This window comes from Phascolarctos cinereus, unplaced genomic scaffold, assembly GCF_003287225.1.
Source record: "Phascolarctos cinereus isolate Bilbo 61053 unplaced genomic scaffold, phaCin_HiC Scaffold_4;HRSCAF=312, whole genome shotgun sequence".
Taxonomy (NCBI): domain Eukaryota; kingdom Metazoa; phylum Chordata; class Mammalia; order Diprotodontia; family Phascolarctidae; genus Phascolarctos; species Phascolarctos cinereus.
Window position 1 is genome coordinate 368,223,175 of NW_027555847.1, and position 22,932 is coordinate 368,246,106.

General features: G+C 37.2%; 1 long non-coding RNA gene across 1 annotated transcript in view; it reads left to right on the forward strand.

Annotated features, from left to right (window-relative positions):
- LOC110213715 (uncharacterized) overlaps positions 1-22,932 on the forward strand; it is a 92,756-nt gene that overhangs the window by 48,681 nt on the left and 21,143 nt on the right. Inside the window, exon 3 of the long non-coding RNA XR_002326096.2 lies at positions 2,998-3,075. This is a non-coding gene — a long non-coding RNA (uncharacterized LOC110213715). The remainder of the gene's footprint in view (positions 1-2,997; positions 3,076-22,932) is intronic.

Sequence of the window (22,932 nt, forward strand, 5' to 3'; positions counted from 1 at the left end):
CTATATATAGCTTGCTTTGTATGTATTTGTTTGCATGATGTCTCTGCCACTAGACTGTAAACTCCTTGAGGGCAGGGAACATCTTTTGTGTCTTTTTGTATCTCCAGCATTTAACACAGTGACTGGCACATAGTAGCACTTAATAAATGTTTATTAATTAATTGACGTTTATTAGCTGTGTGACCATTGGCAAGTCACTTAACCTTTCTGAGCCTTAGTTTCTTCATTTGCAAAATGGATATAGCCCCATTTTGCAAGCCTGATTTTAAGGGCTATTATTGATGGGGCATGGGCCCAAGACACCCCCCTCCAAAAAAAAAACCTCTTTCATGAACCTTACTTGCACTTTTACCTGATCAAGGAAATCTAGCAGTCTCCTGAGGTTATTCTTATTCCTATCAACTGGCTCTTCCTCATTGCCTACACCCAATCTCCTAATTCTTTGTTAATCTAATTAAAGTCTAGCTCTCCATTGTCTTACTGACCCACATACTATATCTTATATACTTCCCATCCTTGATCTTATCCAGACTCCATTCAACCTCCCAAACACTCCCAAGATTCTCCCAGGACCTTCCCCAGTCACTCCAGCTTCAAGATCCTCCCTAAACTCCTCCTCTAGTCACCCCAGCTTCCTGGCCACTCCCATCAAGACACCCCTTCTCCCAGACCCTCCTCCAGTCACCCTAAAATACTTGGCCACTCCTAGATCATTCCCATAGTCTTTCTGTATATAAGATCCATCCTGGCTGCATTTTAGGGGCCAAGACTTCCTCATGCCTGCTCATCCTTAGGACTGTCACAAATGTTCAGATTCCTTAAGAGGCTGGCCTATATGGCTCATCTTTAATAAACATTGTCTTTGGCTGAAAGAAGGCTTGGATTGAATTCTTTTGGGCAGGACCCATATATTGTGATTTCAGGGTCCCAGCACCCCTCACATCTGAACCTCAACATTATGAAGATAGTACTTTGCATCCTTAACATGCAATCAAAATGGATGGGAAGAGTGAGGTGGGTGATGTTGGACTACCCAACTAATTGTTTCAGTTTGTGAGTACAGATTTGGTTCATTTTATACTGGTGCATATACCTTGTTTGAAGTAACCATTTGTTTTCAAAGGGGAGGGCTAACAATTATTATTGGATAGGAAAATATATCAATAAGTTGACAAATATTTATTGAACATCTGTTGGTGCCCAGGGGCAGCATGGATAGAATGCCAGGCTTGTCAGTCAGGAGGATGTGAGTACCAAACCTTACCATTGGTAGCTGTGTGATCCTGGCCAAGTCATTTAGCTTTTATGCCTTGGGTGTTGGCAAAGTAACAGAGATATTCTTTGGTTGGTGAAGATCACACAGCTGGGATCATACATAGATCGTTGTGTATTTCTATTCTCTGTGACCATCCCAGTGCTAAATTCTGTGCAGGATATAGGATATAGCCCTGCCCTTGAGGATTATATGATCATTTGAAGGAGGAGGGGAACATATGCATATAATACTGTAGTAAACAATACAGGATAGAATATAATTAAGCCCTGAATTGTTCAATAGAGACAAAGGGCTGTCAGAGTTCAGAGACAGAGGACTGTTGCAGATAGAGTGCTGGCACTTGTAATTAGAAAGACCTGGGTTTGAATCCCACCTCAAGTATTTACTAGTTGCATGACCCTGGGCAAATCACATAACCTCCCTGGTCTTTTCATCTATAAACTGAGGGATTTGGACTCAATGACCTCCAGATTTCTCTCCAGCTCTGAAGTTCTATGAGTTGAAGGTAATTGAAAAGATGATGTCTTGTTCACTCAGCTGTGTTTACAGCTTGGAGTACTTAAGAGAAAAAAAAAGGGGGGAGGGGAAAGGCTTTAAAGAGAATCAGTGGAGCTGCCCAAGGAAAATTAACCTTTTGTGTGCTAGATCTGGTTGAGGTTGCAAATTTTTTCTGCCTTTGTTTTTTTCTGTATCAGTGGTGAGTGGGTCTGCAATTTGCCTCTCCTTGAGTAATCACTTTGAATAATAAAGTAAAGCCTAAAATGGAAAGAATAACACACAATGGGTTATGGGACCATGTTGCATTACTTGTCAGTTCCACTTAAGATGATTTCTGTGCACTACCATTTGGATTTGTAGTACAATGTTAATTCCACCTTAAATGGTGAATGGTAATTTCGTCTTCATTCTACAGGCAAAATCAGGACAACCCCCTCCTCCAAGAAATATTTTCCGTGTGTGTGTGTGTGTGTGTGTGTGTGTGTGTGTGTATGTGTGCACACGCACGTGTGCTTGGCATTGTGTGTATACATATAATGCAATGAAGGTTTTCTAGCTTCTAAACCCGAAGGAAAATAATATTCCGGTCTCATTCTAGCCTCAATTTTAATTATTCTGAAGAATGGCTTTGAAAATAAGATACTATGTTCACAAGCAGACAAGTACCAAGCTGCAAAGCACACACACACACAAACACACACACCCCCCTCAGATTTTGTCTGGGTAAGATCAATTGATCAAATGGTATTAAAGAATACTTGCAAAACACTTGTTATTTTAAAAATAGAGTTTTGCTGAACTCTATTGCTGAAGTTTGTTAAAATTCTGTAGCATGTGGTTTTTCAAGCTGATTTCTAATTTAAAAAGTGGCCTTTTATTTGAGGTTGTTACATTGCAAGTTGAATGAGTTATGTGAAAAGCAGCTCCAAGCAGCACCATTTTCCACAATTTATTTTTTATTTGGGCTTCAGCTTGGCTGTTTTAGAAATTACACGACAAAAGTCATTTGCTGGAAGATTCGTTGCCTGTGATTTTGGGAAGTAGTGGTGAGAAATTAAAGCTCCTGCGGCCATCAGGGTGGCATAGCTCAATAAGGCATGTTAAATAACCAAAAAGAACTTGTATACTCTGGACAAAACTCTCTGCTTCCACTATGTGAGTGCTTTATTACTGGCAAGCATTTTGCTCTCCCCTCAATTCATGCAGGGTTTCTCTTTATATAGGTTTCAAATAGGCTATTTGGAACCAGAAGACCTGGGTTCAAATCCTGATTTCAGTAGTCACTAGCTGTATGACTGTGGGTAAGTCATCTAACCTCAGTTTTCTCATTTTAAAAATGGAGATAGTAATCTCTGTACCCTACTCCACAGAGTTTTTGTGAGGAAAGTGCTTTGCAAACTGTCAAATGTTATATAAATATGAGATATTAGAGCTTGTAAAGGCCAGGTTCAAATCCCATTTTTTTTCCATGATCCTATTTCTGACCACCTTGGACTGAAATTTTAGTTCCATCCTCTCATCTCTTCTCTGTCCCTTCACTCTCTTCTCTCTCTCTCTCTCCTCTTTCTCTTCACTTTCTGTTTCCCTATTCCTCTACTTTTTCTTTTCATGCCCTGAAATTGATTTATTAATGCTATTTAATAAAACTTCATGTCATTTTCCAATACCTTTCACTCCCTCAAGAGCTATCTGGCAGCACAGGTCTCATTCTGTACCTGTCATCAATCTCTTCTCTGCTAAGACTGGTATGTTTCATCCTTAGTTCCCTAGAATACTGAGTAGTCATTTCACTGAGCAGAATTCTCTTGTCTTTTAGCGTTCTTGAAGGAGCCAAGTGGCATAGCGCATGGTACATAGAACCCTAAGACTTGGAGTCAGGAAGCCCTTCAAATCCTTCAAATCCCGCAAATCCCGCCTCAGGTACTCCCTACTTGTGTGACCTCAGGCAAGTCATTTAACCCCAATTTGGCTCAGATTCTTCATCTGTAAAATGGGAATACTATTAGCTTCTACCTTATAGGATAAAATGAGTAGACAGATAAAAAACATTTCACAAACTTTAAGGCAACATACAAATGATAGCTATTATTGTTTTCCTTTATACAGCACATTTTTATTTTCAATTGACCTGACTTTGCTCTACATAATTTCATGTTTCCTTAAGTTTCACTAAATTTTTCATCTTCATTGACTGACATTCTGCCTTCCCTTTTCCTAGTCTTTCTAACTAGTTTCTCCCTTTTAATGTAGACATGTGCTCATTTCAAGTTGCTTAAGAGAATATGCTCTTTGTAATGTATATTTCCCCTGCTCAAAATATCAGATATCCTATATTATTTGTAAGATAAAATATAATATTCTTAGATCAAGTGTTCCTAACCCTACCCCCACTATGGATCCCTCTAGCAATCTCCTCAGAATAATGTTTTGTTGCCTAAATCCATGACTGAGGGAAATGATAAGTTTCCTAAAATGTTAAATTTTTTGAGATTACTTTAAATAAAGATGTATTCTTCTCATCCAAGTTCACAGTGCCTTCCTACCCTCCAACTCTATCTAGAATCCCTTTAGGTGTCTACACATGAGATGGACAGTCAAGGCTCTCTACAATGAGGTTTCGACCTACTTTTTCAGCCTAAGTGCATGTTCTCTTATTTCATCCATACTTGTCACATTATAGCTAAAATGTTCTACTTTTGTTTTCCTGAACTGGATGGTACCACTTGATCTTATTAATATTTGCCTAGTTGTGGTCTATTTTTGGAATGCACTTCCTCCTCAGCCCCACCATCAGTCTTTTTCTCCCTTGAGAAAAAGGGGCCAGCTCCCCTGTGAAGCCTTCTTTGATGGTTTCAGTCAAACATATTCTCTCTCTCCTCAAATTTTCTGGATCTTCTCCTTGTTTATCTCATACTTATCTATGTACACACACACCCAGGTACATTTGTGTAAACTACTTCCCTCTCCCTCCTCCTCCTCCTCCTGTCTCCCCCTTCCCAGCCCAATGCAGGCATTTTATAGGTATTGAGGGTTTCATTTTTGTCTTCAGGTTTCCCTGCAAGCATGCTGCTTTTCACACACTGGGCACTTATTAAATTTTGAACTGAATTTTATGAAATGTAAAGCAAGAGTTTATCTCATCATCTCACAGCTTTACTGAAGAGTGAGGATGTTAGGCACAAGCCTGCCTCAGGCTGTCACACTGTTAGTTTGATGTTGGAATGAAATTGGGCACTTGTTTACTTAGCCATAGCCTAGAAAGAATATTTAACAAGGATACTTTAGCTTTAAGCTTAGGTAGGCAGCTACCTGGCCCAGTAGATAGAGGGCTTGACCTGGGGGCAGGAAGATCTGAGTTCAAGTCCAGTCTCAGAAACTTACTAGTTGTGTGACCCTGGCAACATCACTTAACCTCTGTCTACCTCAGTTTCTTCCACTGTAAACTGGAAATAATAAACTTCCAGAGTGCTTGTGGAGAATCAAATGAGATAAATAGTTATAAAATGCTTAGCTCAATGCCTGACACCTAGTAGATGCTTAAAAAATTCCTCCGTCTCTCTCTTTTTCCTTCCTTCCTTCCTTCCTTCCTTCCTTCCTTCCTTCCTTCCTTCCTTCCTTCCTTCCTTCCTTCCTTCCTTCCTTCCTTCCTTCGTTCCATCTTTCCTCCCTTCCTTCCTTTTTTCCCCTTCCCCCTTATTTAGACATGGGCTGCAGAGCAGAGCATGGTGACAATTCCAAGTAGTTTTTACATGTCTGCCTGGTCTAAATGGCCCCAACACTGTATGGGTAGGCCTTTGTGTGGCCCTGGGTATCTAGGAAGCCACATCTTTAGGGCTAGAGACTACAAAGAAGCTCCATCAAGGAAGGTTTACCTTGAGCTTTAACCCTTGGGACCAGTCAATTCTCAGGGACTGCTATGTTGCCTTGGGGATGGGGGAACTAGCCTAATTTTCAGGGAGGAAGGATTTAATATATTGCTTCCTCCACAGAGTACATGCCAAGAGAATAGAAATGAACATTAATCCAGGAGACTGACTGATAAGAGGTTTAAAAGAGACCTTTAAAAACCTTTAAAAATCACAAAGATAATACATTGTGACCAAGTGGGATTTATATCAGGAATGAAAGGCTGGTTGACTATAAGGAAAACTATTAACATAATTGTTAATATCAAAAACAAAATCAACAAAAATCATAAGAAAAAGCTTTTGATAAAATATAACATTCTTTCCTACTAAAAACACTTAAAAGCATAGGTATAAATGGATTTTTCCTTAAAATAATAAGCAGCAGCTACCTAAAAACATTAGCAAACATTATCTCTAATGGGGATAAACTAGAAGCCTTCATAATAAGATCTAGAGTGAAACAAGAAAGCCCATTATCACCACTGTTCTTAAATATTGTACTTGAAATGCTAGCAAATAGCAAAGAGAAGAAAAAGAAATTGAAGGAATCAGAATGGACAATGAGGAAATAAAATTGTCTCTTTTTGCAGGTGATATGATTGTATACTTGGAAAATCCTACAGATTCAATTAAAAAATTAGTTGAAATGGTTAATTATTTTTAGCAAAGTAGCAGGATATAAAATAAACCCACATAAATCACCAGCATTTCTACATATCACCAACAAAGCCTTGCAAGAAAAATTAGTAAGAGATATTTTATTTAAAATAGCTGTAGACAATATAAAATACCTGGGAGTATGCTTGCCAAGACAAACCCAGGAACTGCGAACATAATTATAAAAAACGTAATTATAAAACATTTTTTACACAAAGTTAGATTTAAACAATTGGAGAAATATTAGTTGTTCATGGGTAAGCCAAGCCAACATAATAAAAAATGACAGTTCTACCTAAACCAACCTACTTACTCAGTACCATCCCAATTAAATTAGAAAAAATATCTGGTTGAGCTGGGAAAAAATAAATTTCATTTGGAAGAACAACAACAAGAAGAATATCAAAGGAATTAATGAAAAAAAATAAGGAAGAAGCTCTAGCAGTACCAGGTCTTAAACTATATTACAAGTGATAATTATCAAAACTTCCTTAGAGTGGCTAAGAAATAGAATGGTGGATCAATGGAATAGAGTATACATACAATATACTGTAGTAAATGACCATATTAACCTCATATTTAATGAACACAAAGATCTGAACTATTGGGATAAGAACTTGCTATTTGGCAAAAATTACTGGGAACACTGTAAAGCAGTCTGGAAGAAACTAGGTGCAGATCGATATCTTAGATCACTTACCAAGATAAGGTCAAAATGGATACATGACCTAAACGTAAAGGGAGACGTCATAAGTAAATTAGAAGAGAATGGAACGTATTACCCGTCAGATTTATAGGTAAGAGAAGAATCTATAAACAAAAGATAGAGAGCATTGTGGGATGTAAAATTGATAAATGTGATTATATTAAAAAAGTTTTTATACAAATAAAACTAACATAGCCAAGATTAGGTGGAAAGCAAAAAACTGGGAAAATTTTTTTATAGTCAGTTTCTTGAAAAAAAAAGACTTTATAGCTCAACTATATAGAGAATTTGGTCAAATTTCTAAGAATATGAGTCATTCCTCAATTGATAAATGATCAAAGGACATTCAACAGGCAATTTTTGGAAGAAGAAATCAAAGGTATATACAATCATATGAAAAATGCTATATTGATCAGAGAAATGCAATTATAACGACTCTGAAGTAAGGTCTCATATCTATCAGATTGGCTAAAATGATAGAAGAGATAAATGACAAATGTTTGGAGGGGATGTGGAAAAATTAGGACACTAATATACTTTTGGTAGAATTTGAACTGATCCAATCTTTTGGAGAGCAATTTGGAATTATGCCCAAAGAGTTATAAAATTGTGTATACCCTTTGTCCCAGAAAACCACTACTAGATCTTCCCAAAGTGATCAAGGAAAAAAGAAAAGAACCTAAATGTTCTAAAATATTTCTAATTGCTTTCTTTGTGGTGGAAAAGAACTGGAAAGTTCATCAATTAGTGAATGGCTGAATAAGTTGTGATATATGATTGGGATGGAATACTACTGTGCTGTAAGAAATGATAAGCAGGTTGTTTTTAAAAAAAACATGAAAAGATTTGCATGAAATAATGCAGAAAGAAACAAGCAGAACCACGAGAATGTTGTATGCAGTAACAGCATTATTGAAAGAGTAACTGTGAATTTCTAAGCTCTTTTGGGTAATATGATCATTCAAGTCAATTATAAAGGAAAATAATATTTGTTTCCAGAAAAAGAACTGATATGTGGAAGTCCATATTTTATGTTTCCACACATATATATCTATATCAAATGTTGGCTTTCTCTAATGTGGAGTTGGGAGGAAGGGAGGGAGACAACTCAGAACTCAAACTGTGACAAAAATTTTTTAAAAAGGTGAATGGTAAGGCTAATGAAACGGGTGAAGTAATTTATTGACAAGTATACCCCTTTTCAGCAAGCCAGCTAATATTATGAATAATTACTAATGTGATAATTTATATCCGTAATTTATAACTGAAAAAATGAAAACCTTTAAAAATCCATATGAATGTGGTACTTACTCATCGTAGGTAATATAAAAGTATAAACTGAATAGATTTGACTGTTTTGTTTTGTGAATTGGTAGCATACTGTTTACTTCAGTGGGAATGCCATGCAGGTATATCAGGGACTCCAAAAAGGGTTAGTATTCAAGGTAATGAAATCAGAAAAAAGGTTTTAGCAATTGCTATCTATGATACAGAGTGATTACTTTTCTTCTATAGCAGCCCCTTCTGATTGACTTGTGTTGCTGCTTAGTGCTTATGATTGCAGCAAATTTTAAATACATGATATATATACATATATGCTATATGTACACATGTACACAACAGTTACGTATACACATATATGTATATATATACATACATATGTACACATTTATAATATTTGGGGGCAACATATAGAAAACTAGCTTTGAAGTTAGAAAGATCTGGGTTCAAGTTTTTCCTTTGACATAGACTGTCTGTATGACCCTGGACAAGCTACTTAATCTTTTAGTGTCCCAGCCAACTCTTTAGATGGTAGCCAATCAGTATTGGTGGAGGAGTTTCCTCACCTGGAGTGTTTTTATATCAATTAAATCACACATCTGTACCAAGGGAAAGTTGTAGGGGAAAAGTGGGGGGGGGGGGAAGAAACTGCTTTCCAAACAATAATAAACCTGTGTCTGGGTCAGGCAAATAGATGTGTGTCTGTACCTCAGCAGGAGGAGATGTCAACAAATCACCAAGATGTACAGTAGCGGGTAACATGACTGTATTCTGTTGTTATTGTTTCTCTGAAACATTTATTTCTCCTAAAGGAGAAAGAAAGGGAAGCAAAAGCCTGAATGATAGCTTTGTCAAAAGTTAGAGGATTAGGTACCTTTTCTGCCTACAGTGAAAATGACTTCTCCATATGTACACCACATGCTTCATGTACTTCTGAAGATCTAATGTGTTAATAAGGGAAAAATGTGTGAAAGAAATAGCATCTTCCAAGTTATGGTTCACAGTAGGAAAGGAGAACAATTCTGTTGCTAATGACGTTAATGCCATTATCACTTCTGGACAGAAATATAGCCGTGTCAGAACACATCAGTCAATGATTAATAAAAATTAAATTTTCTTCTGAATCCTCATGAAAAATCACACTTCTGCTGTGAAATGTCAGGGTCCCAAAGCAAACAGAGTCTTCTGAAAGTGACAATGAAAGATAATCTGGTCAAAGAGCAGGACCGCCCAACTTGGAATGAGCTGCAAGCTGCTATTTTTGTTCATGTTCATCTTGTGAGCTGCATCGATTTTTTAAGAAGATGGAATAATAGAAACATTGCTCTGAAGAAATTTATACTCAAGATAATCCTGTATGATTAGAGTTCAACTGTGATTAATACCAATATTAGCTAGCTAGCATCAATTCTATCAGTTGACAAATATGTGATGTGGTTGAAAAGTAAAGAATTCATGTTTAATTTCAACCACTCAGTCAATGTTGCATTTTGTGGTATGCATTTAAGGTAAGATGTGACCCTATTCTTCACCTACAAGTCCTTTTGGTTATTAGATGATTTCCTTGATTAATGATGAGATAAGCCAGCAAATGTTCATAATGCCCAGAGTCAGAATTTATCCATAGCATATGCATTAATAGGAGAATCTTTTTAGAACCTTAACATCATGTAAGCTCCAAGATTTATCTGAAACCATTTATTTACTGATGTTTAAGTAGATGTAAGCATGAATAAAAGCAGTCTTGATGATGATGATGATTTATGAGTTCTTGTCAAGTCCTTGTTTAGTATTTAAGATGCATGGATTTATTTACTTGTTTAGATATTTATATGGATCTGCATCTATTTTACCTTTGCCAGAGGTTGGTAAAATGATGGGTGTTCCCTCTCCTTTTAGAATTATAGGGTTGGAGAACTACAGCTATCTAGACCAACCCATCATTTTACAGATGAAGAAACTGAGGTCAAGTGATTTATGCAAGATCACAGAGAGAGTATCAGAGATGAGAAGAGGTCCTTAAGAGAAGGGACTGTTTGTCCTCTCCACACTTTATTGACCCCTTCTTCATGTGATGGCTGCACTCTGACTCTGATTAGTTGAAATGATACTTAATTCAATCATAAATGTGTGATCTCATTGATGTGGCTCCATTCCCCATTGAAATGGATGGCAACTCAACCATTCCTTCTTATTTTGTATGATCCTCTTTAATGTCCTTTCATGTATTCTCCACAAAAGAGCTAACCACCCCATATCTCCTCAAAGAATTCTTGCCCCAAGAACCAGGATCTTTTATCCAACACAAGATTACTGTGTTCTACTTCTGTATATCGTGTACCTAATCTATTTCATTGATCAACCACTCTATTTCCTATTTAGTACTAGATTATTTTGATAATTACCACATTGCAATATGGTTTGAGACCTAGTACTGCCAGGCTGCCATTGTTCGCATTTTTAAAAAATGGATTCCTTTGATATTCTTGACCTTTTGTTCCTCCAGATGAATTTTGTTATTTTTTTCTAGCACTATAAGGCAATTCTTTTGGAGTGTGATTGGTATGGCACTGAATAAGTAAATTAATTTAAGTAGCATTGTTATTTTTATTTTATTGGTTCAGTTTATCCATGAGCAGTTAATATTTCTCCAATTATTCAGATCTAACTTTATTTGTGTAAAAAGTATTTTGTCATTAATTTTATATAGTTCCTATGTGTGTCTTGGCAGGTAGATTCCCAAGTACTTTATACTCTCTGTAGTTATTTTAAATGGAATTTCTCTTTCTATTTCTTTCTGTTGAGTTTTATTGGTAGTATAGAGAAATTCTGATGTTTGTGTCAGTATATTTTATATTATATAGCTTAACTAAAGTGTTAATTATTTTGGTTGGATTTTTAGTTGACATTCTAAAATTCTCTAAGTATATCACCTTATTGATATCACCAAAATTGATAGTTTTGTTTTCTTGTTGCTTATATTCATTCCTTCAATGTCCTTTTTCTTGTACTATTGTTAAAGGTAGCATTTCTAGTACAATATTGAATATTAATGGTGATAATGGACATCCTTGCTTCACCCTTTGGCCTTATTGGAAAGGCTTCTAGTTATCCATATTAGAGATAATGCTTACTCTTGGTTTTAAACAGATACTACTTATCATTTTAAGAAAAGCTCCATTTATTCCTATGCTTTCTAGTGTTTTTTTTTCTTAATAGCATTGTATTTTGTCAAAAAATTTTTCTGTATCTATTGATATAATCAAATGATTTTTTGATTATTATATGGTCAATTATGCTTATTGTTTTCCTACTATTGAACCAGCCCTGCATTTCTGATATAAATTTAACCTCATTACAGTACATGATCTTCATAATGTATTGTTTAATATCCTTGCTAATATTTTCTATAAAATTTTTGCATTTATTAGAGGAATTGGTCTATGGTTTTCTTTGTTTTTGTCCTCCCTGGTTTAGATCAGAGATCTTTTGATAAAGATTTTTCATACTATTAGTGTTTCATAGCAACCTCTGATTTACTTCTTAGTTTGAAATTCTTCTGAGATTCCTGCTGGTACATTTTGACCACTTTTCAACTAGGGAATGGCTCTTGGTATAGTGTATTTGCGTAAATTTCTTATATATCTTGCACATCAGTCTATTGTCAGAGATAATATATAATGCACTCTGTTTCCCCCCAAGCACTAGTTTCCCTTCTTATAGAGCTGCATTTATCTTGTTTTTGCAATTTTATGTAATAAAATTATAATTTTTAATTTCCTCCATCCCTTGACTAAGAATTTTCCTTTCGACATTAATTGTGAGATAGGTTCATTTATTTTTATACTTTCATTTTTTTATGATGTGATATTTTATATTTAAGTTGACTGTGCATTGGAACGTATGTTCTAAGATGTTCATCTAAAGTTACTTTACCCCCAAAGTGCTTTCTAATTTGCCTTGTAAAATAAGACGTTTTTCCCCAAATTTTCTGCATTCTCAGTCTTATAGAATATTAGGTTACTGAATTCATTGTTACTTATTTTTACTTATCTAATAAATTGTTCTATGTTTTTATTTTTTAATCAAATGCCAGATAATTTTGGGGCATCTAGGTGGCACAATGGATAGACCACTAGACCTGGAGTCAGGAGGAGCTGAGTTCAAATCCAGCCACAGACACTTAGCCCTGTTTGCCTCAGTTTCCTTATATGCTATTTCCTTCTCCAACTCATTTTACAGATGAAGAACTGAGGCAAGTGATTTGCCCAGGGTCACATAGCTTGTAAGTGTCTGAGGCTGGATTTGAACTCTTGAAGATGAGTCTTCCTTACTCTGGACTCTACCCACTGTGCCATCTACCTGCCCCTGTGACCCTGGGAAAGTAGTTAATCTCTAATTGACATCTTCTTAAATAATGCTAGAGAGGATAATTCAACCAAATTCCCACTTGTTCCAAGTCTGAGGATTTTTTTAAAAATTCAATTATTTTTGGTTTTCAACATTCACTTTTATAAGATTTTGAGTCCTAAATTTTTCTCCCCTTTTTCTACTCCTCCCTTCCCAAGATGGCATGCAATCTGATATAGGTTATACATGTATGATCGTATTAAACATATTTCCGCATTAGTCATGCTGTGAAAGAAGAATCAGAACAAAAGGGAAAAACCACAGGAAAGAAATAAAAAAAGAGAAAATGTTTTGATCTACATTCAGACTCCATAGTTCTTTCTCTGGATATGGACAGATTTCCTATCATGAGTCTTTTGGAATTATCTTAGATCATTGCATCGCTCAGAAGAGCTAAGTCTAACGAAGTTGGTCATTGCACAATGTTGCTGTTACTGTGTACAGTGTTCTCTTGGTTCTGCTCACTTCACTAAGCATCATACAAGTCTTTCCAGGTTTTTCTGAAATCTGCCTGCTCACCATTTCTTATGGAACAATAGTATTCCATTACATTAATATACCACAACTTGTCCAGCCAATTGATGGGCATCCCCTTAATTTCCAATTCTTTGCCACCACAAAAAGAGGTACTATAAATGTTTTTGTATATGTGAATCCTTTCCACTTTTTAATGATCTCTTTGAGATACAGACCTAAAAGTAGTGTTGCTGGATGAAAGGATACGCATGGTTTTATAGCCCTTTGGGCATAGTTCCAAATTGCTCCCCAGAATGGTTGGCTCAGTTCACAAATCCACCAGTAATACATTAGAGTTCCAATTTTCCCTTATCTCTGCAACATTTATCATTTTAGCCAACCTGATAGGTGTGGTGTGGTATCTCAGAGTTGTTTTAATTTGCATTTCTCTAATCAATAGTGATTTAGAGCATTTTTTATATACAAGTCTGAGGATTTCCCTGGGGGATTGTACATGTGCCTTCCCTTTCCCTAATGACTGCTCTCTTGCCAGTCTTTTGACCATTCCACTACTTTTTTTTTTACCATAAGTATGGGCAGCATATTTCATTAGTGTGAACACCTAAAGAATCCTATTTTTTATATTTTAACATACATTTATTGAATATTCATTTATAAAGGACCTTATTTTTATTTATTAACCTAAAGAAACTAAAACTTAACCAAACACAAAAAAATACAAACTTTGCAAAAGCCTCTTTATAATCAACCCTTTCCCCTTCCCCTAAAATACAGAAGAACCTTTTTAGCATCATCTTCTTGACTATATATGTGTGTATATATATATATATGTACATGTGTATATATATGTATATGTATATGTATATGTATATGTATATGTATATGTATATGTATATGTATATGTATATGTATATGTATATGTATATGTACGTGTGTATATATATACTGCATGTATATGTGTATATATGTGTATTGTGTGTGTGTGCATGTGAGTGCATGCATGTATCTTCAATTGTTCTTTGCCATGAAAGGCTGGTAATAGATGTTGAGAACTGTGACCAGAGATACATTCTTTACTATTTGTAAATTCATTTATTTTTACCTTCCTTATGAACCAGAGCACAGGGTTATGTCATATGGCTTGAACCACAGAAAATAAAGTATACAGAAGAGTCAAAGGTAAAAAAAAGTGTAGATGATTTTTTACTGACCAGGCTGCAGTCTCTTGAAGTACCCTGGGAGAGGGGAAGATGCTCCTGAAGGTGGAAAGAAGGGCAAACAGAATCTCTGACCCAGATAGATACTGGGTTCCACCAACTAGAAATGTGCTGTGGAGAGAGTCTAGAAGAGGTTTGCAGGGGGTCCCTGGACGGAGTTGGCCAAGTTAGTAAATGCATTTTTTTCTTACTCCCTCACCGGAGCTTTGTGGAAGTAATAAAATGAAAACAAGGAGAAAAGAAACAGGGGCTGCAGCAACTGGACATTCCAAGGGATTGGGAAAGCTGTTTTCATTCCTGGTCCACTTCAGATTCTGGGCCCTAAATTTGGTTGTGCCTGGGCACACCTGTACAACCCATAAGCATGCAGATGCTTTCTCCCTTCTCTACCTGAATTTGTATGGGATCAGAAAAAAATAATGCTATAGTGAAGTCTTAGGAGTTATTCTCCCAATCTCAACTTCACTGACAGGTATGGTGACCAGAGAATGGGTGCTTTCTTTTCAGAATCTAGGAATATCCCTGAAGAATTATGGGTTGGTTTTTATGAGTTTACTTGAAGGTAGAGACTATCTTTTGCATCTTTTTGAATCCCTAGCACTTAGCATAGAGACTGGCACATAGGAGGCACTTAATAAATGCTTTTTGATTGATTGCTTCTAGTACTATATAGCTCATAAACCTTCATTGGTGTGCTTCCCATCATGATTTTCAGTTGATATAAATTAGTCAGCCAGACTTAATTAGCTTTTAGAAGGGGATGTTTACTGAAGTGTTATAATACAAAATACAAAACATCCCTCCTTTCAAAAAGTCTGTGATACACTCTCCCATAAATTCATGCCCACTCCAAGGAAAAGTGGATTCAAGCTTAGGGAGCCTATGTGGCAAAGGGGCAACCCTCAGTTTCTAGAAGGCCTTTTGCTAGAGTCAATTAAGATGTTCTTAAGCATGACATAGCTTTTCTGCTCAGCTCTGGTACAGCATTTAACCTGTGTCCAGTCTGTCTTTGGCTTCTGATGTAGATACTTCCACCAGCTGTTCCAAGAATGCTGCTAGCATGCCAATGGGAAGATGGAAAATTCAAAATCCTCTAGTCATCTGAAGGTTATGGACTTCTGAAATGCACTAAGTTTTCTGTCATTCAGTGCTGTAGGCAATGCTGAGACTTGAGACAATAGCCTGAGGTTCTGCTGCTCTCCCCACAACTGACTCCTATCATTGGTTTAGTTGGAATACTCTTTCTTCCACTGCGAGTTCCTAAAAATCACTGGTTCCAACTAGCTCAGTGGTTTTACACGTGTCTCAATGGGTATGAACCAATTCCTAGGGTTGTATCTAGACTTTGTTCATTCCTTGTGATCAATGAGATTTGTTCTCCCTTGATAATTGTATTAGGACTTAGCTTCCTATATTAATTAACCTTTACATTTGCATCTTATATTAAATTAATTAACCGTCACCCTTATAACATGCTCAAAGAGACACAGCTTCCCTAAAGCAGGCGTGGCATTTTCCCATATTTCCAGGGTATTTGTAGGGCTCATAGATTTAGAGGTAGATGGATTCATGGCGATTTAATCCAATGGCCTTCCTTAACAAATAAGGGAACTGAAGTTTATGGATGTTAAATGCATTCCCCAAGAATGCATCTGACATGGAAAAGCTAGGATTCAAACTGGGGATATCTAACTCCAAATTCAGTACCCTTTTTACTGTGCCATTCTAGCTTCAGGGATGGCTGGCTAGTGTTTCTTCTATGCTCTAACTTCTCCCTTAAAGTTCAGGTTACTCTATAGACCACCAAGAAAATTCCCAACTGTCTAGGATAGATCAATCTTTCATTCAAATCAGTCATTTTTGTTACATGGTCAAGAGTGTTTGGAAAACATCTTATGGGAAGTTTCAAATCAACAAATGAGATTGGTTTTTGTGCAAGCCTATGATACTTTCTTAGAGATGCTGTCTGTTGGAGGATCCTTGACTTTCTTCTAAGAAAGCTCAACTAAGTTGTTATTCCCTTTTTGTCTTAGTTAATGTCCTCTCTTTGTCACTTTCTCTTTCTCTGTGTCTGACTCTTAAGTAATTACATATATATATATATGCATATATATATATGTACATATATATATGCATATATATATATATATATATATATATATATATTTATAGCATCCTTATATCACCCAGTAGAATGTAGGTTTTTTGAAAGGAGAGACTAATTGGATTTTATCTTTATATCACCAGTGCCTATCATGGGCCCCTACCCCATGATAGGCATTTAATAAGTAATTTTTGAAGTAGGGTGATGGCAGTGGGAATGGAGAGAAGGGAAAAACTACAAGGCAAATTTTGGAGATAGAAGTAGTAGAACTTATGATTATGTGGTTGTGGGGTTGAAGGAAATGGAAAAGTCAAAGATGAATCTGAGGCTAGGAGTTTGGTTACAGGGAGGATGGTGGTACCCTCAAATAAAATAAGAAATTCCAGGGGAGAAGGACACATTTTGAGAGTGAAGTGGTGGCAGATGATCATCCTGTTACTTTGGGGCATGCTAAAATCTGAAGTTATGGCAGGGCAACCCTGCAGCCTTGTTATCTGCTGAGAACAAGATTTTTCTTTATGTAAGTGATGTGATTTCATCTCTAGCAATGTGCTAAGCTTTTGCATGGAAGGATCTTACATTGTAAGGTGGCTGGAGATGCCTCAGTTACACTTAAACTGCTCATTTATCACCCATAGAAATGCTGTACATGGCTTTCTTTGGCCCTCCCCAAGAAGCCCCGCATCAGCTCTTTAGGACTCATTTCCTACTGTCTCTTTGATTTGGCATCTTTGCCAAATCTCCTTCTTAACTGGAGTGGCCTGGTCATTGCTTTTTTTTTTTTTAATACTTAAGAAACTAAGAAAAATTATCTTATGAAAAATAACTAATGAAATATGACAGTTGAGAATTCAACCACGACATTAAGAAATTCCAATTTATAAGCTTTGCCTACTCTGAGCCTGAGCAGCAGAAGCTGTAAAATTTATGCCTTAACATGGCCATTACTCAGAATCCCTTGGAGACTCTGTCTAGCATCTCTCTACATACACAACCATACACATTTCTTAAATGACCTGTAGAGGGAGCAAGATGCAAGTTTTCCATCTGTGGTTGAGGCCACCGGGATAACTGAATTTCCTACTTCATTTGCACTTTGCTTCTCACCTATAACTTTGCATTAATATATTGTTTTATACAGAATACATCCTGAAGGCCATTTCTTTTAAAGTTCTAGGCTATGGATAGTGCTGTAAATATTACTGAGCTTGTAGGACAATAATTTAGATTCTGCCTGCTCCACAAACAAATCTTAGCTGCAAATTCTCAGTGCTATGGCTTTGATACTCGTATCTGCTCATATTTTTGCTAATTTCATAAATAAGAACTCTTCTTAGTATTCAAGAGCTAAGAAGCTGCTCAACTGTAATTTAAGATGTAGAGCCATTATATATATTCTTGGGCCATATTTATTGAACTCTATTTTTTTTCCTAAGAATCAGATATTTTGATACCTTATGATGTCCCATTTGAAGTGAGAAGACTAACCAAAAATCAGATATTCTGAATTCTAATGTGAAAGTCACTGAGAACACTGACTGTGATACATAGAAAGAACCACAGGTCTAAGAGTCAGATTTAACTTTATGTCTTGGCTCTGACACCAGTAATGTGATTTTGAGCAAATCACTAAACTTCTTTTAATAATTTTCTAATGCATAAAATGGGCATGATGGTACTTGTACCACCTACCTCACCAGAGTGCTCTGAGAAAAATAATTTGGGGGTCTTATACCTATGAGCTCATATACACGAGTATATGAGCTTTAAAGTTCTCTATATATGAGCTATTTTTATTGTCAGCTAGGGGGCACGGCGGCTAGAGAGCTAGAATTGTTGACCAGGAAGACCTGAATTTAAATCCTGTCTCAGATACCTAACAACTGAGTGACCCTGGGAAAATCACTTAACCTCTAACTGCCTCAATTTCCTTATCTGTAAAATGAGGATACTAATAGCACCCACCTCTCAAGGTTGTTGGGAGGATAAATTGAAATGAAATTTATAAAGTGTTTTGCAAACCTTAAAGTGTTATGTAAATGTTAACTATTATTATTATTATTATTATTATTATTATTATTATTATTATTATTATTATTTTATTATGGCTGGCTACAAGCAAACCAGTGAAGAAGACAAACTTCCATACTTTGCATGATTTCCTTCCTTAGTGACACCTCCAGCCACTTCCTTTCAGCATCCTAGTGCCTTTATGATCTCTATAGCCTTTTCCCTTAGCAAGCCATGTTCATAAGAAATGATTTGAAATTCCTTAATACTAATCAATCACCAGGCTTTAATTAGGTATCTACAATGCACCAGGCACTGTTAGATATTGGGGAATGCAAAGATAAAAATGAAACAGTCCTTATCCTCAAGCAAGTTACCCTCTATTATGGGAGACAATTTATACATATATAAATATGTACAAAATACATGCCAAAATGCAAAGTGACTTTTTGGAAAAAAAAAAGCAATGCAATTGGGAGGAATCAGGAAAGGCTTCATGTAGAAATTATGGTTGGCTAAATTTTTAAGGAAATTAGGTATTATAAGAGGTAAAAATGAGAAGGAATGCGTTCCAGGAGTAAAAAGAGTAAGTGAAAAGGCATGGGGATGAGAGATGAAGTAGTATGTGTGTTAGGAAGAGCAATAAGGCCAGATTGACAGGACCATAGAAAATGTGGAAGGGTATAATGTATAAGAAGACTAGGAAGAAAGGAGTCAGATGGTGAAAAGCTTTGTCAGATAAAGTTTGTATTTGATCCTGGAAGAGGAATTCTTAACTTGGGATCCACAGAATTTGTGAATATATTTCAGGGGATTTATCAACATGAATAGGAAAAAAAAATTGTGACTTTGTTTTAACATAATTTATACCTTTGCAGCACTGTGTATTTTATTTTATTCCTTTAAAAACATTATTCAGAGAAGGTGTCCAGTCCATAGGTTTCACTGGACTACTAAAAAGGGATCACACAAAGGTAGAGAACCCCTGTCCTGGAAGTGATGGAGAACCCGTCAAATTTATCAAGCAGGGGAGTACTGTAATGCAGAACATTATTTTGCCATTTAGGTAGTAGGGCCCTTTAAGCCATGGGAAGCAAAAGTTGGTGCTTAATATTGCCCCAGACCTCTTTCCTCCTAAATTTAAACAATAGTGAAATGTACTCTTGCCTAGCTCAGCATAGCCCGTACCTCCAACGCAAATGGATAAGAAAGCTTGCAATATAATTGCTTTAGATAACTATGTTTATACCAGAGACCAGGACACCTGGTCTGGTTTGTGTGATCTCTGACCCGTAATAATGGGGTGCTCGGGTGCTTGTGCTTGTACTTGTGCCCCAATTTCTCCCTAGTCTCAGAAACACTGTCTCTAACAGCCACTCCCCAGCCCAAGGACACTGTGCCTAGCAGTTATTCATGCATGGGCCTCAGCATGACCCTTATCTCTCTCCCTGGTACAGCTACACAGAGCTGGGCTGCTCAGGCCCCAGCCCTCAGATCACGTCTCTGGAAGCCTCCCAATTCCTCAGTAAGTTCCTGTGTTGTGAGAAAGCTTTCCCTTGTTGCAGAGCATTCCTTCATCAAGACAGAGGGAGAGGGGTGTCCTTGACCAGCCCAAGGACTCTTCCTCCTGCTGGACTCCAAAGATCCATCCCCCTCCCTGTTTGGTATACTCCCTGTACTTTCCCATCCATAGCACCCAAAGACACCTGCACCTTTGGATTACCTCATCAGTGTTCCTGGCATTTCTTTCCCTTGCTCTTTTCCATATAAGCCCCAGCTCCACCCCTTATCGGGGCTGCTTGATTTGGATGTGCATACCCCTGGCAGCTGCGGGCTAATAAATCCATGTTTTAAATTACATCTGGGTCTCAATTGCTGATTTCTCTGTACAACAGTACCATGGTGAGACCTTCACTTCAGGATTATCACTATGATAGCTGGTTGGAGGATGGTTTGGAGAAGGGAGATACTAGAGGCAGAGAGGATATTGTAATAATCCAGGACAGAGGTGATGAGAACCTAAGCAAGGTGACCCTTTAAGTGGAGAGAAGAGGACAGATTCAAGAGGTATTATGGAGGTAGAATCTATATGAGTTGGTAACTGATTGGATAGGTAGGGTGCAGAAGAGTGAGCAGTCAAGGATGACACCCAGGTTGGGAAGTTAGATGGCTGAAAGGATGGTGGTGCCCTTAACAGAAAGAGGGAAGTTGGGAAGAAAGATGGGTTTAGGGGAGAAATACATTGAATTCTCTTTTGTGTGTGTTGTTTGAGATGCCTACTGGGATCAATTTGAAATCTGGCATAGATTAAACAAAGCCAGATAAATACAATGGTGTATTTGGAGCTATGATCTTTTAGAGATACAGGGATACATTGTTTTTTTTTTTTCCAGCTCCCACACTTTTATTGAGACTGTGACTTAGGTGGGGCAGCCTCCAAGGCTCCCCCACTAATGTGGTCAGTGCTACAGCATGTTAGTTCACCGTGATTGCTCAATAATTACAGAGCAATGGAAGGGGTAGGTACAGGTTTAAAGATTCCATCCACTTGGGTGGGGGAGGAAGTGGGTTGGACATGAGTATATTGGTAGAGTTTACCCATAGATGAGGACAAAATAGGAATTTCCACTTTACAGAAGAGGCAAGGTGAAGAGTGCAGTTCCGTATTACATATGGGAGGGATTGGAACATGAAATTAGAGTGACATGAAATTGAGTGTGGTCAGATAGAAAAAAAAGCTAATATTTTATAGGCAATAGTTTTTTTCCCTCTTCTTACAAAAGACAGGATAAGGGAAAACTGGGGAAAAAAGGCAACAGGAAGAATTCTCACTTGATGCTAGAAAGAACTGCTGTTGTTTAGAAGGTGATGTATGGTATGTTGAAACAGGATAATTTAGGTTAAAACAATTCTTTGCCTAAGAGGTCCACAGAGTTGAGGCATATGATGCCTTTTAGGTACTTGAATCTTCTGATTTGATTCAATTGGACTTCTTCAATTCAATTGAGCCAAGATTTATTAAGCATCTACTATATGTGATAATGAAACAGGTAGTTGACTCAGTGGATAGAGCACTGGGCCTAGAGTCAGGAAGACTTGAGTTCAAATCTGGCCTCAGAGACTTACTAGCTGTGTGACATTGGGCAAGTCACTTAACCTCTGTTTGCCTAGATGGCTCATTGAATAGAATGATGGGCCTGGGGTCAGGAAGACCCAAATTCAAATCCAGCTCCAGACATTTACTAGCTCTGTGATCTTGGGCAAGTTGCTTAATAATGTTTGCCTTAATCCATTGGATAAGGAAATGGAAAACCAGTTTAGTATCTTTGCCAAGAGAACTCCATGGACAGTATGTTTCAAGGGGCCACGAAGAGTTGGACATGGCTAAAATGACTTAACAACATTAACCTACCACCTACAAAGGCCATATGCTAGGCTGCTGGTGGAGATGCAAAGTTGAATTGGGTGCCAACTCTGCCCTCAAGGAGCTCACCATTAAGTAGGTGAGATAATCTACATCCTTTTCAAGTATCTAACATAAGCTATCATTTGAGAAAAACAATGTCTTTGTGTACAACTTAGGTCATGTTTATATGAGGAAACATTCACAGTCAGAGTTGCTAGGCATCATCACATCATTTTGCACCTGTAGCATCTTAGCAATCCAGTCAGGAACACTGGCAGGGATTTTGCCTTAATGAGACACTTGGAAATGATAAGCAACTGAATGAGATGGAGAGGACTTATTTCCAGCTGTGACCTGGGCAGTGCTAAATGGGACAATGCCTCCAAATGCCCCAGGGTAGTTCTATGTGAAAGTGAGCATAAAAATGTGAAAAAGACCACACTGGGGCAAAGTCAGGGCTACCATATTCTGTCTCTGACTAACCCCACGGGATGTTTTTTATCCGATGATTAGAGATGCTTTCCATGATGTTTCCTTCAAGCATGATGTATTCCAAAGATCCCTTTCAAGGAAGCCCTAGCTCAGAGTAATTGTGGAGTTTAAACTCTTGTGCCTATTCCAGAGAGTGGCAATGGGAGAGGACAGGAGTTTCTCTCCCCATACCCTTACCAACAACCAAGTTATAGATAGACTGCTAGATTGTGAGTCAGGAAATTCTAGACTCAAATCCCATCTCAAATACCAGGTATGTGATAATGGGCTGTTAGTTTTTGCTACCTTAGTTTCCGCATCTCTAAAATGGGGATAATGATAGCCCATGCCAATAAAATATGCATTTGTGTGTGTATATACATGCATATGTATGCACACACACACATATATGGATAGAGACAGAGAAAGAGAGGGAGGTGTGTATATAGGCAAGGTAAAGCAAGATGAAAACCATTTATTAAGCGCTTGCCACAAGCCAGGGGCTGTGCAA